General features: G+C 42.7%; 1 pseudogene; it reads left to right on the forward strand.

Moving 5' to 3' along the window:
• The window catches only part of LOC114300626 (putative threonine aspartase), a 58,424-nt pseudogene that overhangs the window by 3,512 nt on the left and 37,980 nt on the right, over positions 1-16,932 (forward strand).

Here is a 16,932-nt window from a genome sequence, read left to right on the forward strand (position 1 = left end):
TATGGTCCATGAATTCATCATGTTTTTGAGTGAATTGACTCGTTTGATAATGTATTGGAAGCTTTGTTTTCAATTGAACACTTGCATATCATATGTTCATCATGTTCATGAAATTTTGTTTGGATTTGTGTTCAATTGAACTACTTTTGGGCTTTGGTTTTGCAATTGATCTTTGAAACATGTCATATTATGAGTTTTAAAGTGTTTTTCAGAAAATTAGCCCAAAAGGATCGAATTTGATGTTTGAAATGTTGAAATTGAGCTTGGAGGTTCAATCTGGAAATTCCAGATTTTGGACCCACGCTCGAGCCTAAGACTTCACGCTCGAGCGTACACTCTGAGTACATACATCCCGCTCGAACGTGGAAAGTAACGCTCGAGCGTGAAATGCGTGTATCCAGTACTTTTCATATGTTTACAGTCTGCTCGAGCGAGGGAATTCACGATCGAGCGAGGACCTGTGTCTCATGCCCGAGCGGAGGTCAAGCGCCCATCGAGCGTGAATTGCATGCATCCAGTACTTTTACTGTAGTTTACAGTCCGCTCGAGCAAAGGAAGTCACGCTCGAGCAGAGATCCTTTGTCTGCATGTTCGCTCGAGCGTAGAAAGCCACACTCGAGCAAGACCGCTGTTTTCTGAAAATTTTGAAAAGTGTTTTAAAGTGCATCTTTGCATCCTCATTCCATCCTAGGCATTCCTAGGCCTAGTTTAAGGTATCTTAGCGAGGATATTGATGTAGAACCACACCGAGTCAAGATAGGGACTAAGTCATTGATTCCCAAATGTGTAACTTAGTGTGTGTTCATTCTGTAACTGTAGGGTTGGCATCCGAGGACGCTCTAGCCTATCTGTAGCCCAGTGCTCTGTGAGTAACAATGTTGTAAAGATATATTCAATCATGAATATTTTCTGAATGATCAACTGTACTGCTTTCTGAAATGATATTTCTTACTGAATGAATGCTTGTCCTATTTGCGAACTGTATTCGTGGCATCCATAGCAATTTATTGTTACTGTATTGTACTGCTACTGTCACAGAGATCTCTGTCGATTCCCATGTTTGGAACCACTACTGTTTACTGATATGATGGCCATCAACTGACTGTTCGGTCTGTTAAGACCTACTGTACTGTTTGCTATTGGATGTACCACTTATGACTGCTATGATCGAATAACTGATATACTGTTCAAATGACTGTTTTAAATACTAGAAGGACATTCATTCCTAACCTCTTTACGCATATGTTATTCACTGGGTTTTCGCTCACTATTTATATATATATGTAGGTGTCCAGGCACCGGATCGAAGCTAGGAGCGTTGGGTTAAACTCCTTTTTTGTCAAGCCAACCAACGTGCCTCACTACGAGGTTCCAAGTGTGTTCAAGCTTAGGCTTTTTGGGGTGTCTTAGTTCACCCTTCTATCTTTGTTTGTAATACTGTATAGACTTGTACTGTACTGTTATGGTTGGAATTTGGTCCCTAACCTGAATGCCTGTATATGATGTATGTACATACTGCTTTTGTTCCGAATGTGAATATGTTATGAAAAGTCTTTTTGCATACAGACTGTCACAGCTCATTGGACATCTTTCATTTACTGTTTTGGCTTCCGCTAGCCCCTGTACTCTGTATTAATGTTATTACTGTTAAGCAGGCCTTCGGTAATCACGGATTACTGGCCGGTGTAGACACCCCATTTTTGACCGACCTTGAGACTCAGACGTCACCAGTTGAGCACTTGGTGATATTGTATAATGTGCTCGTTCAGAAGTTTCAGAGTCTTGGCTGCGAGCCCCACCTCCGGATTTCCGAACCCTCTTCTGTGCCTTGTCTCGGTTTGCGAACCAGACTCGGTTTTCTCTGTTTCTTTTCCCGAGGAGAGGGAGAGGTCCCGTAGACCATCTCTCAGTGGCCGTGGGCTACATTTTGTGGCCGCACGCCATTTTGCCCATTTCGGAGTCCGGTTTCCGGTTTTTCTGGACCGTTGGCCGTGTGCCTCGGTTCGGGACCGCTTAACCATCTCCATTTGCTCTGATTTTGGCATACATCTTATTTTCTCCCTTTTGAGGGACACTGGGGTCTGAGAAACCCACTTCGTGGCCGAACGCCACTTTCGGTGCTTAACAGCCCATTTTCGGGACCCCGAACTGCGTGTTTTGGCCCCCGAGCATTCGTTTTGCATCGGTTTTTGTTCATTTTTGGCAGGTACCTCTGTTTTATCACCGGGAAGGCCGTAGAAGGGTGGGAGGCCAGCAATTATCTTGGCAACCAGTTATGTTCCATTTTCGCCCTCCGACACCCGTTTTTCGCACTCCCGGGCCAATGTTGAACACCTTGGAGCCATTTTCTTCAAACCCAAACCACATATTTGTGATGTACACACATGGGAGGACCCTAAAAGTTCATGGCCGGCCACTAATATTGCTTGACCCTTTTGAACCCCTCCTTCCGAGCTAATGTTGAACACCTTGGAGCCACTTTCTTCAACCACAAACCACATATTTGTGATGTACACACATGGGAGGACCCTAAAAGTTTATGGCTGGCCATTAATTCCATTTGAACCTTTTGAACCCCTCCTCAAAATGGCTTGTTCTCCCTCCTGTTTTAGAATTTCCAAATTCGAACCACAGGGTTGTGAAGAGGAGACCTGGGAGGCCACCTTTTTGTGGTGGCCGGCCACTATTTCAACTTGACCCTTTTGACCCCTAGCCGGCCGGCTAGGGGAGGTGGCCGGCCGGCCACCTGCAACAAAAATAAGTGGCTGGCCATGTTCCTCTCAACATCAACTTTACAGCTGTGTAGCTGTTTCCCCCAGAAAATATCCCAATCCGGGGGATATTTTGTGGGGGAAAACTTGCCTATTTTGCCCCACCTTTTGCCCCTCCTTTACTCCCCTTTTCTTGTCCATATAACCAGCTAGTGGCATCACATTTAGGGGTTAGAAAAAATTGTCTTCAAGCCTCAAGATCCATATCTCCCTCCATCCTTCTCATTTTCCTAAAAATCCTTAAGTCCTACACCTTGTTTTCTTCATCACCACCAAGCTCTACCACCACCACTCCATTTCAGAAGCAAGGGGAAGAATTCCAGCAGCTTAGAGTCATCAAAATTGGTCCAAGAAGCAACAAAAGACTTGTCTCCAAGGGTGAGTTGCCATTTCCTCTTTTTTGAGCTTTTCTTTGCAATATTTCTTAGCCTCTCCTTCTTATACATTTGAGCTCCGACCAAAACTGAAAGTACCTTTTTTTTGAGCTCATTTTCATGTCTCATTAAGGGCTCAACCCTGTTTGAGCCCTCCATCTTGCACTTGCTTCATTATCCCTCTAAAAAGTCATTTTCTTGCATGATATTTTTAGCTTGTGTGTGATTTATTTTGGAGCATGTTGTAAACTGATAATAGGCTTATTTTGAGCCCCTATTCAACATTGAAGAAGGGCTCAACACTGTTTGAGGCTTCCATGTTGTACTTCCCTTTATATCCTCTTTTTGGTTCCATTTTTGTATGCCTTGGCAGCCCCTGATGTTGCTGTTTTTGGACCTTGGTCCGAACTAAAAGTGGCTTTATTTTGACCTCATGAACATTTTTTATTGAGGGTATTTTCTTGTTTGGTGAATGTTTTGTATACCTCATGTTATAGCCACTTTTGAGCCTCATTTTTGCATTGCATTTCTAATATATTTGTATACTGTTTTTGGGGCTGCCATAAACTGTACATAGTCCTATTTTGGGTCCCTCTTCAACATTGTTGAAGGACCTTAACCTGTTTGGGGCCAGCAGCTATGAGTTTCTTTTTAATCTCATGTTTAGGGCCATTTCTTGCATGCTAGTTTTGCCCTATCTTGGTTTGCTGTTTGGCCATGTTTTGTACTAGTAAAATGCTTATTGTGGGGCTGCCTTGCTTCTGTCTTTACATTCCATGTACCAATTTTTCATGTTTGGTATAGCTATAGGCCATTTCGGGTGCCAAAATTCGTGTTTCGGGACTATTCCGTTCATCGGGTGTACTTTCGCCTCGTTTCGGGGCTATTTTACCCCATATTTCATTGCTGAAAATCCATTAGCATGCTTGCATACCATTTTTGCCACATTTGCATTGCGTATGCCATTGTCTCGGTTTGCGTGCCCGTGTGCACGCATTTCGAGGCACTTCATTTTCATCTACCGGCCTCTTATGTGAGTGTGGCTGAGGCTCTCTCATGTTGGTATAAGCCCATATCATATTTCCATGTCATTTGCATTGCGTATACCATTGCCTCGGTTTGCGTGCCCGTGTGCACGCATTTCGAGGCACTTCATTTTCATCTACCGGCATCTTATGTGAGTGTGGCTGAGGCTCTCTCATGTTAGTATAAGTCCATGTTGCCATTTCCATGCCATTGCCTCGGTTTGCGTGCCCGTGTGCACGCATTTCGAGCACTTCCTTTTCATCCATCGGCATCCTATGTGAGTGTGGCTGAGGCTCTCTCATGTTGGTATAAGCCCATATCATGTTTTCATGTCATATTGCATTGCGTATGCCATTGCCTCGGTTTGTGTGCCCGTGTGCACGCATTTCGAGGCACTTCATTTTCATCTATCGGCATCCTATGTGAGTGTGGCTGAGGCTCTCTCATGTTGGTATAAGCCCATATCATGTTTTCATGTCATATTGCATTGCGTATGCCATTGCCTCGGTTTGCGTGCCCGTGTGCACGCATTTCGAGGCACTTTATTTTCATCCATCGGCATCCTATGTGAGTGTGGCTGAGGCTCTCTCATGTTGGTATAAGCCCATATCATGTTTTCATGTCATATTACATTGCGTATGCCATTGCCTCGGTTTGCGTGCCTGTGTGCACACATTTCGAGGCACTTCATTTTCATCTATCGGCCTCTCATGTGAGTGTGGCTGAGGCTCTCTCATGTTAGTATAAGTCCATGTTGCATTCTATATGCCATTTTTCATGTTATTTGCATTGCGTATGTCATCACCTCGGTTTGCGTGCCCGTGTGCACGCATTTCAAGGCATCTCATTTTTACAGCATAGTGCATACTAGGTTGTATTTTAGATCGCATTCTGTCATCACCTCGGTTTGCGTGCCCGTATGCATGCATTTCGAGGCATCTCTTTTTTACAGCATAGTGCATCTAGGTTGTATTTTAGATCGCATTCTGTCATTTTCTCGGTTTGCGTCCCCGTGTGCACGTATTTCGAGGCATCTCATTCCCATAGCATTGTGTATGTTGGGATTGTATCTTAGTCGCATTTCATGCATGTCATGCATATTGCATCGTGTTCGGGATAGGAGTTAGCTCGGGCACGGGAAACGAGGTACATTTCGTACTCCGAGTGACGGAATGTATCTCAATTCCCCAGTCACCGACACTCCGGATTATCCATGATGGAGTTAGGTTTTAGCTGTGTTTTCGTGTGCATTCATCCTATATTGAATTGTGCATTTCGACTCCTCGGCCATCATGCCTCGGTATGCGTGATTGGTGGCACGAGGATCGAGGCATGCATATATTTGTGAAAATACATTGCTATGTCCCTTTCCTGCTCTCTGTTGCAGCAAAATGAAGAATCAGCAACTTTTCAAAACTTGGCACGCGTTTCAAGAATAACAGCTAAACAAAGGTTAATTGGGGCATCCCGGTGGATTTCCGTGCAAGGCAGCCCAAACATACATCATTCATCAGGAGCAAGGCAGTCCCTGGCTTGCATGCCAGTTTTACAGTTTTCTTAGTTATTTTGTTAATTAATTAGGAATTTGTATATTATTCGGACTGTAATATTTGGACTGTAATATTCTTTCATTCGGGACTGTATTATTTATTCGGACCCTCTGTGCGAGGGCATAATTGTAATAAGTGTGCGTGTGTGTGTTGTATGTCTTCCAACCCCACGTCTTTCTCCCTTTTATTTATCCGCTTATGATGGTTAGATTAGGGCATATTTTAATTAGCATACAGTATGACAGCATGTTTGCATCATTCATCTGTATTGCATGCACCGGGCTAGGCACATCATACTAACTGCATTATACTTTCAATTCCAAATTGAATACATGATAGTTGTAGCATTTCATATGCCATCTTAGAATAGCCGAGCCTGCTATAGTTGCATTTTTTGCATGTGTTGCATTAGGCATTTTTGTATACTTAGGATCATGCATGATTTCTAATGTAGTTTCTATTTTGGCTTGGAGTACTCGGTGAGTTTTATGCTTTAGCATCCTTGCATGCGTGTGAGTGACTGCCATGAATAGCATGTTTACCATGAGGCTATATGCTTATGTGATATAACTGCCTGAATGCCTGTGGGTGAAGGTTGGGTTACTTGGATTGGAATAAATCATTGAGTGTGAGTTTTAAGCCCACTAGATAGTGGCAAAACCATCTTTTCTAAGCCCACCTGCGGGTGGCAAAATCTGCATTTTAAGCCTACCTGCGGGTAGCAAACCATTTTCAAACAAACAGACATGAAATGTTTTGTTCCCATTCAGGCGACTCAGTCTATACTTGTATGCTGCGCGCATCACATAGTAACCTAGGCTAATAACCGGAATAAGAACTCACAAAGTTTTCAAAAATAGATATCATGGTTAGTAGAGGCCGGTCTTTGACAGGGCGAGCGGGGGTGCTCACGAAGTGACCTTCCCCAATCGTACCCAAGTTCCCGAGCCGAGGCAACTTTGGTGATGACAGACACGTGGCCTTTGGCAACGAGTCAGGGTTTCCTAAATTTCCCAAAATAAAATATTTAGGTGGCGACTCTGTATCTGGCGAAGCAGTCCATGTTTGGCACTTCTTTCAAAAATCTGTTTTCTCAAAAACGATTTGCCGGATTTGGACTCTTTGGTTCAGACTTAGAACCGTGACAACGAAATCGAGTCCGAGCTGTAGCGAGGTCCCCCGCAGGCTTGTTACAGCCGGTTACGATGCTAAACCCATAGGGGCGGGTTTGGGTCGTGACAGAGTGGTATCAGAGCGATATCAAACCAGGAGTTATACCACACACACGTGTCCAAATGAGCTATAGGATGTCCTAGAAAAGTGAATAGGGCATTGCATGAGCATGAAAAAGTGTGTGTGGCCATGACATGAATATATGTGCTAATGTGTTTAAGTATACAACTGCCTATGTTTATTATCATTGTATTGTATATAGTGAAATGGACAATGCAAGGAATGCCGATGAAACTGAATCATCTGACGCTAGAATGGCGAGATTAGAAAGAACAGTTGAATTGCTGACCGAGACCTTGAGGTTACAACAGAACCAACAACCCCCATCTCCTCTGGTACAGTCGAAACCGAATGTGAATGATGACATAATTGCTCTAACACAGAAGTTTAGTAAAATGAAACCGCCATCATTCCAAGGAGGCCTTGAACCATTAAAGGTCGAAGCCTGGGTTCTTGAAACAGAGAAATTATTTGAAGTGTTTCCGTGTTCTGAAGCACACAAGGTCCTATTGGCCACTTTTACATTGCAAGAGGAGGCCAGAAGGTGGTGGATGCTGGTCCGCGACGCCAATACTGCCATGAATTGGGCTCAGTTTAAGGGAGCCTTCTTTGAGAAATACTTCCCTTAGTGTGTCAGGGACCGCAAAGTGACTGAGTTTGAACAACTGAAACAAGACACCATGTCGATAGCAGAGTACGGATCTAAATTCACTGAACTCGCCAGATATGCACCACACATGGTTGATGCTGATTACAAAAAGGCCAGGAAGTTTGAAGGCAGCCTTAATGTTGAAATACTTGACAGGATAAATGTTCTGAAGTTACTGAAATACGTGGATGTTCTTGACTGAGCAATAATGGCTGAGTCAAATATCGAGGCACTGAAACAGACTGAAACACCAGGAACTGAATGGCGTGGCAAGAGACGAGGCTTTAAGTTTAAGAAAGGCTGAAATAATTCATCGAACAAAAAGCAGAATACGGGGTCAACAACCAGTTCTTGTCAGGGAAATAGTTCTACACCGCCCTGTTCTGAATGTGATAAGAGACATAAAGGGGTTTGTTATAAAATTTCAGGTGCATGTTACAGGTGTGGCAAGGTGGGCCACATGGTCAAAGATTGCCCTTCTGCTCCTCAGGGCAATAGTAAAGCTGCAGCCAGCGTCGCAGCATCAACTGTTGCACCGAAACCAAATCCAAAAGCTACCGGAAAAGAGCCTATGAGGCAAGGCCGAGTGTTTGCACTCGTACCGGGAGATGTACAGAATACCAAGACCATTGTGTCAGGTATACTCTCAATTTGTGCTCAAAATGCTTATGTTCTGATTGATTCGGGGTCTACACATTCATATGTATCACATGCTTTTTCGCAAAAATTAAATAGACCACTGGAACCTATGAACTATCTGTTAGCTGTATCTTCACCTGTTGGAGGATCTATGACTTGTGCTTATATGTACCTTGCATGTGAAATTATTGTTGGGGATGTTTATTTGTATATTGATTTACTGCCTCTGAATATTGATCACTTTGATGTGATATTGAGAATGGATTGGTTAACAAAATATCATGCTACCATAGATTGTGTAACAAAACAAGTTGTTTTCCGTGCACCTGGACTGCCTGAATTTGTGTTTAATGGAGTTGGAGTAGTACCTCCCCCATATCTGATTTCGTCTATGAAAGCATTTAAACTGATTAAGAAGGGATGTAAAGGGTATCTATGTTGTATATTGACTGTACCTACTGATGCTAAAACTGATGTGAACAGTATTCCTATAGTCAGAGAATTCCCAGATGTTTTTCTAGATGATTTGCCAGGGGATTTGATCGATAGGGAGATTGAATTCACCATTGATGTGATTCCGGGTACACAGCCAGTATCTAAAGCTCCTTACAGAATGGCACCGACTGAATTGAAAGAGTTGAAAGTTCAGCTATAGAAACTGTTAGATAAGAAGTTCATCAGGCCCAGAACTTCACCGTGGGGCGCGCTGATCTTATTTGTGAAAAAGGAAGACGGCTCATTGAGACTCTGCATTGACTACCGTGAACTGAACAAGGTAACAGTAAAAAATAAATATCCATTGCCTCGTATTGATGATTTATTTGACCAGTTACAGGGCGCCCAAGTGTTCTCCAAAATTTACCTTAGATCTGGATACCACTAGTTGAAAGTCAAGACAGGGGACATTGAAAAGACTGCCTTTCGAACGAGGTACGGATATTATGAATTCTTAGTTATGCCTTTCGGAGTTATCAATGCACCTGCTGCATTTATGGATCTTATGAACAGAATTTTCAAACCATTCCTAGATGAATTTGTAGTTGTTTTCATAGATGACGTTTTGATTTATTCCAAAAGCATGGAAGAACATGAACATCATTTGAGAATTGCCTTGCAGGCCCTAAGAGAACAGAAACTGTATGCTAAACTGACAAAATGTGAATTTTGGCTTGATAATGTAATGTTTTTGGGGCATGTGATCAATAAAGATGGTATTACAGTTGACCCGCAGAAAATTGAAGCAGTAGTGAATTGGCCCCCGTCTTATGTTACAGAAGTTCGAAGTTTCTTAGGCTTAGCCGAGTATTACAGGAGATTTGTGAAAGACTTCTCCAAGATTGCCTTACCATTGACTCAGTTGACTCAAAAGGGGATATCATTTGACTGGACCGATCAGAGAGAATCAGCTTTTCAAGAGTTAAAGACTCGACTTGTGACTACACCGATTCTTACCCTGCCCTCAGGTACGGATGGTTTTACCATATTTAGTGATGCTTCTTATAAGGGTTTGGGATGTGTTTTAATGCAGAATGGTAAAGTGATTGTGTATGCTTCCCGACAATTGAGACCGCATGAAAAGAACTACCCGACCCATGACTTGGAACTTGCTGCAGTAGTGTTTGCACTGAAAATTTGGCGTCACTACCTTTATGGGGCGACATGTGAGGTGTATACTGACCGCAAGAGTTTGAAATACTTCTTCACACAGAAAGAACTAAACATGAGACAACGGAGATGGTTAGAACTGATAAAAGACTATGACTTCAAATTTTGTACCATCTAGGAAAAGCTAACACCGTTGCCGATGCACTGAGTCGGAAATCGATTGAAAATTTAGCCTGTTTACTCACCGGGAGAAAGAATTGCTTTGTGACCTTGAAAAATTTGAAGTTGAAATTGTTTTGCGTGAACAAGGTGGAACCTTAGCCGCTATTTCTGCTCAACCGGCACTGATTGAGGAGATTAAAGAGAAATAGCAACAGGATGACTTTTTGAAAAAGATCATTGATGAACGAGAGTCCAAACCGAGGTCGGATTTCAAATTCGAGAACAATGTGTTAGGATTTCAGGGAAGGTTGTGTGTACCGAGTGATTCTGAGCTAAAAAGAAGAATTATGCAAGAGGGCCACAATTCAAAACTGTCTATTCATCCAGGAAATACGAAAATGTACCAAGACTTGAAACTGAATTTCTGGTGGCCGGGAATGAAGAAAGAAATTGCTGATTTTGTGTCGAAATGTCTTCATTGCCAACAAGTCAAAGCTGAACATCAACGACCCGCAGGCTTACTGCAACCCTTACCGATACCAGAGTGGAAATGGGAACATATCACTATGGATTTCACTGTTGGTTTACCTCGCTCCAATAAAGGTATGGATTCAATTTGGGTTATTATTGATAGACTGACTAAATCTGCTCACTTCTTACCTGTCAAAACAATTTATAATGTGGACAAATTGGCTATAATTTATATTGATGAGATTGTTAGATTGCACGGAGTGCCTGTGTCCATTGTTTCTGATAGGGACTCGAAGTTTACATCGAGATTTTGGCAAAGTTTGCAAACAGCATTGGGTACTGAAGTGAGACTGAGTAGTGCGTACCATCCTCAGACAGATGGCCAGTCAAAAAGAACCATCCAGACTCTGGAAGATTTACTGTGGATGTGTGTCCTTGATTTCCAGGGAAATTGAGAAAGCCATTTACCTCTAGCTGAATTTGCCTACAACAACAGTTTTCACTCGAGCATTGGTATGGCGCCTTTCGAGGCTTTATATGGCAGAAAATGTCGATCTCTGATTTGCAGGGCAGAAGTTAGAGATGGGCCTTTGCTTGGGCCCGAAATTGTACATGAAACCACTGAAAAAGTGAAACTGATTCAACAAAGACTGAAAATCGCACAAAGCCAACAGAAAAGTTATGCGGATGTCCGAATGCGAGACAGAGAGTACGAAGTAGGTGATCATGTTTTTGTTAAAGTGACACCGATGAAAGGGCAGACCCGTTTTGGGGTTAAAGGCAAGTTAGCGCCGAGATATGTCGGGCCATACGAGATTATTGAAAAGATTAATCCGGTGGCGTATCAAGTAGCGCTTCCTCTTGAAATGGAGCATATGTATAATGTCTTCCATATTTCAATGTTGAGGGATTATCTTTAGGATCCCTTCCATGTGATTGAGCCTACCCGTGTAGTGCTAAGTGATGACTACACTTATGAAGAACTGCCTATTCAGATTGTAAACCGACGGATCAAGAAGTTAAGGAACAAAGAGATTCCGTTAGTGAAAGTTGATTGGCAAAACCATGGTGGCGTATTGTAGATGCGCCCGCGGAGGGGGGCCTTATGCTACTACAGTTCCGACTCGATTTTGTTGTCGCGGTTCTTAATCTGAACCAAAGAGTCCAAATCTGGCAAATCGTTTTGAGAAACAGATTTTTTTTGAAAAAGTAGTGCCAAACATGGACTGCTTTGCCAGATACAGAGTCGCCACCTAAATATTTTTAAAATGGGGAAATTTAGGAAACCCTGACTCGGTGCCGAAGGCCACATGTCCGTCATCACCGGAGTTGTCTCGGCTCGGGAGCTTGGGTACGATCGGGGAAGGTCAGCTATGAGCACCCCCTTTCGCCCGGTCCGAAGACCGGCCTCTACTAACCATGATATCCGATTTTGAAAACGTTATGTGTTCTTATTCCATTTATTAGCCTAGAATTACTATGTTATGCACGCAGCAAACAAGTACAGACTAGATTGCCTAATTTGGAAAGAAACATTGCATATCCGTTTGTTTTGAAAATGCTTTGGAACTTGCTACTCGCAAGTAGGCTAAAACACGGATTTCAATTAGTTTTTCCAACTCAAACAATCCAACCTCCACCCACAGGCATTCAAAACAGTTTATCTCATATAAGCACTTAGCCGCATGGCAGGCATGCTGTCATGTTAGCATTCACACGCATGCAAGATGCTAAAGCGAAAATACTTACATCGTACTCCGTGCCAAAACAATAAACTAGTTAGCAAACATGCGTGTCCTAGTTCATGTTAGAAATGGCTAATGCATCACATGCAAAAATGCAATCTAGGCAGGCTCGGCTAACCCTAAACATGGCATATGAAATGCGATCAATTACCACATATTCAATTTGTGAATTGAAGTACAGATGCAGTTAGCGTGATGTACCGAGCCTAATGTATGTAATACAAATGTATGGATGCATGCATCCATAGCATAAGGTATTCTAATTTTAAAGATGCCCTAATCTACCATCATAAGCAGGTAAATAAAAGGGAAGAAAGAAGTGGGGATTGGAAGACATACACACCACCCACGCACACTTATTACAGATTTTCCCTCACTCGGAGGGGGCCAAATAAATATTACAAATTAATTAACTACGCAAGCTAATTAAATATTACAAATTGCCTAATCAACTAAGCAAATTAACTAAAACTAAGGAAAACAGAAAATTGCCTCGGGAAACGCGCTGCCATGCATTGGCTGCCTCTGTTTTCCTTCTTTCACTCCTCTGGAGGTTGCCAAAACCTCAGGACTGCTTCCTTGGGAAATGGAGATCACCATCGGCTGAATGGAATTGCCACCGGCAGTGTGGTATTGTCACCGGCACAAAACAAAGCTATCGGCTGGTGATTTAATGCCGGTCGGCAACATATACTGTCGGTCGGCAAAGAAAGTCTGCAGAACCTGCAACTCACAGCAATAGAGGGCAAGACAAAGCATGGCAGCATAATTCAAGGCATATATGCACCAACCATGTCCCTTATCATGATAATGACTCAAAGGGGCATGTGCCTCGATTCTCGGACCACCAATCACGCATTTCCATGCATGATGGCCCAAGGAACCAAGTATGCAACTTTGATTTCAAATGCATGCAAACCAAATCAAACCAAACAAGGCCCAATTCCTATCACTAAGTCAAGGAACAAGGCATGCATGCAAGATGCAATGCAACCTAAGCATGCAAGCTAAGGATGCAACATGGCATGGCAATACACTTATGCAAGTATGCAAGCAAACATGAGGCAATGCTAGCCAATGGAAAGGTGGTCTTAAACATGATTTGGGCAGCTCTAATAAGGCCCAAAACAGTAGCCAAAATGCCCGAAAATGGAGGCTAAACACACATGCACACATACACATGTTGAAAGGCCAACACTTAGGCATAAATTGAACAACTCTCAAACACATTTGAAAGAGGGAATCATGGACTAATTAGCATGCAACATAAGCATTAAAAATCATGTCATAAAATGATGCCAAATCATGTTTAAACAAGACAAGCAAATGCATGCAAGCATGGTCCAAGTACTTGAGGCAAGTCATGAAGCTTTAAAGCATGTTTATCACAACAAACATGGCATGCATTAAGCAACTAAAAACAGGTTTTTAGCATGTTAAAACAAGGCTAAAGGACTACTTAGATGGCATCTAAGTGGCTCAAATTTAGAGGGATGCACAAGTGCCAAAACAAGGAGCATTGCTACACAAGCTTATGAGGCATTAAAGATGCATCCAAGGTAAACATATAGGCATGCAAATAGGACTGAAATGACATGGTGGATGATCCCAAATCACCAAATCAATGCAAAGATGTCATGCTATACATTCATATGCTCAAGGCCAACAAGCCCAAATACAAAGGAGCTATACCAAGCATGCCAAAATCAACCCAAACACTTATGGACAGACCTAAAACATGTCAAGATAAGCACAAAATCTTCACAAATGTAAGCCTAAAACATGCTAGAAACAAAGGCACACAACCTAAGACATGTTAAGGCATAACAAGGCATTACATGGCAACTATGCTAAGCATGCATGGAGTACCAAAACCAATTTAAAATCATGTTATATTATGGATATATAAGCATGAAAAACAGTCTAAACATGCTCAACACACACTCAAGCATAGGCCCCCTTTAGAGACCAAAACATGTCCTTTTCAAGGACAACAAGGAGAGGGGGTGGCCCTCTCCTTCTTGGGACTTCAAGGCATCATCTTCACCACTGAAATCCCTCAAGATTTCAGTGGTGAAGAGACCTCAACACCAAAATCCCGGAGCTAGCACAAAAGGGCACAAAATGAGGCCTTTCAAGGCCTAAGGGGGGGTCAACCACCCTCAAACAATAAAAACACTCTTAATAAACAATAAAGAGGGCCTAAAAACAGAACTTTTTTGTGTTATACAATAAGCACAAAAACGAATTTAAAACAGGTAGAAATGAGGTGCAAAAATGGGGAATAAAAGGGTGAGATTCTTACCCTTGATGACCCCTTCACAAATGGTGCTCCAATGGCTTTCCTTAGCTTGAATCCAACACCAAAACCTCAAAATCAATCCCTTAGAACCTCAGTTCCAAGAGGAAGGTGAAACACTAGGTGTTTGTGTGCAATAGTAAGACACAAAACACCTAGAGCACAAAAGAGAGGGAAAGAGATATAGGAAGTGTATCTAACTCAAACCCTAGAACCAGAGCTTAACAATGGCTGTTTTTGCTCTCAAAATATCTAAACTCTCTCTCCTTTTTCAGCCAAGAGACCCTCTCTCTCTCTCTATATGGCACTTCTTGTCTTGTAAAGCTTACAAGACAAGCTTCATAAGAGGGAGATCCCTCCATACACGTGTATGGAGGGGAGCAAAAGCAAGACAGCTGTCTTAAAATATCTGCTAAAGCAGATGCACAGTAATCGGCCGGCCAAAAATGCCATCTTGGCCAAAAAGAGTGTCGGCCGGCACTAAAAAGGGATGACCGACAACAAATAGTGCCGGCCGGTGGCCTCTAGCCACTGCCGGTGATGGGTGGGGATGGTCCACAAGCCCTACCTTGCCCTTCCAAGGCAAAACACAAGTGTTTGGTGCAAAACCAGACACTAAACGGTCGAGTTCGGAGATCCTGAGGCAAGGCACGCGAGCCGAGGCCTCCGGGAACTCCAAACGAACACAAACATGGATGATCACCGTGTGTTCAAACAGTGACGTCCAAGTCTTGAGGACGGTCAAAAATGGGGTGTCTACAGTTGCCCCTCTTTGACAGAACTCGAAAGTCATAACAATGACGGGAGTGAATGTCAAAGCCCAGAGACGACCCATTTTTGACAAGGCCGAAGACTTAGACAAACATGCAAGACAAACAAGATATGCGCCCGAAAGCAGGGGCAAAATGCAAGACAATGCACGAAGCCGAGCATAACTTATGATCATGCAAAGAAAGCTGTAACGAAGCATACATGCGACAGTTTTAAGCTAGCATACACCAAACTACACTACAATGCAGAAAGGATGTAAGAGAATTATGTAATTCTCAATACTTCTCACTCGGAGGATACAATACCTGTGCGGCTCGTCTGGTTGCACCAGCTTCAAATGAACCGTACATACAATATCGTGCCTGCAAAGAAAACAAACTTAACAGGTACAATATCGTTAGCAACATGCATAGCAATGCAAAATGGATGCAAAACGATATGCAATATATACAAAACAATGTATAAACAATGCAAATGAAGATGCAATGTAATTGAAACAATGCAAGTTACATGCAAAGCAATTGAATCATGATCCAATCATGAGCGGTTCGAAACCACACCTATGTCAAATAGATTGATGGAGGTAACAAGTCTGTCTACCACAGAACGGTCAACTGAACTGTGAGCATTGTAGACAGACGCAAGAACAAGTATTGGGTGGAATTGACGTAAGTGGGGAAACGACCCGCTGGAGAAAGGACTACGATCCTAATGCCGGATGCAAAAATTACACTACAATGTAAGGATATGCTAGGAAGATGGCAATGGATGTGGCACGCAGGCCAAACCAAATCTTGCCTAGGAAAGGTATGTACGCATACAGGTCATGTGTAACACAGAAAAGGTGCCGCAACCCCCAACCAACATATCAACGTGGAATCGGCGCGATACACATGCAGAACTGTGTTTTAACATGAAAAGTAAGGGCACATACCGGACCAAGCTCAACCTGGAAAGGCGCAAGCCATAGACGGAAGGCGATGCAATGAATGCATGCAATCTATAATGCGATATCTACAAATATGCAATGGGGTGGATATGGATACAATGGATATGGCATGCAAGCCAAACCAAATCTTGTCTAGGAAAGGCATGTACACGTACGAGCCATGTGTAACACAGAAAAGGTGCCGCAACCCTCAACCAACATATCAGCGTGGAATCGGCGCGATACATATGCAGAACTGTGTTTTAACATGAAAAGTAAGGGCACATACCAGACCAAGCTCAACCTGGAAAGGTGCAAGCCATAGGCGGAAGGCGATGCAATGAATGCATGCAATCTGTACAATACGATATCTACAAATATGCAATGGAACGGATATTTACAAATATGCATGACAATGCAGTATGATGCGACCTACTGGGGAAAATACAATGGATGCATGCAAGCTACAATGGAAATGCATGACAATGCACTATGATTTTTTTGTTTTTTTTTTGTTTTTTGAGATGCACATGATGCAAGTGCGGCACGCGTGCCATACAGAATGTAAGACGATACAAATGAGACACGTATGCCTCATAAGATGCGAAAAAAGATTTCGACAATTGGACTTATACGCTTCGCGAAGCCGGTTTGTGTTCAAAACAATGCAATGTACTAACAAGTACAAGTGAGATGCGCAAGATAGCGC

Source organism: Camellia sinensis, chromosome 4 (genome assembly GCF_055761805.1).
Source record: "Camellia sinensis isolate YWXY chromosome 4, ASM5576180v1, whole genome shotgun sequence".
NCBI classification, from domain to species: domain Eukaryota; kingdom Viridiplantae; phylum Streptophyta; class Magnoliopsida; order Ericales; family Theaceae; genus Camellia; species Camellia sinensis.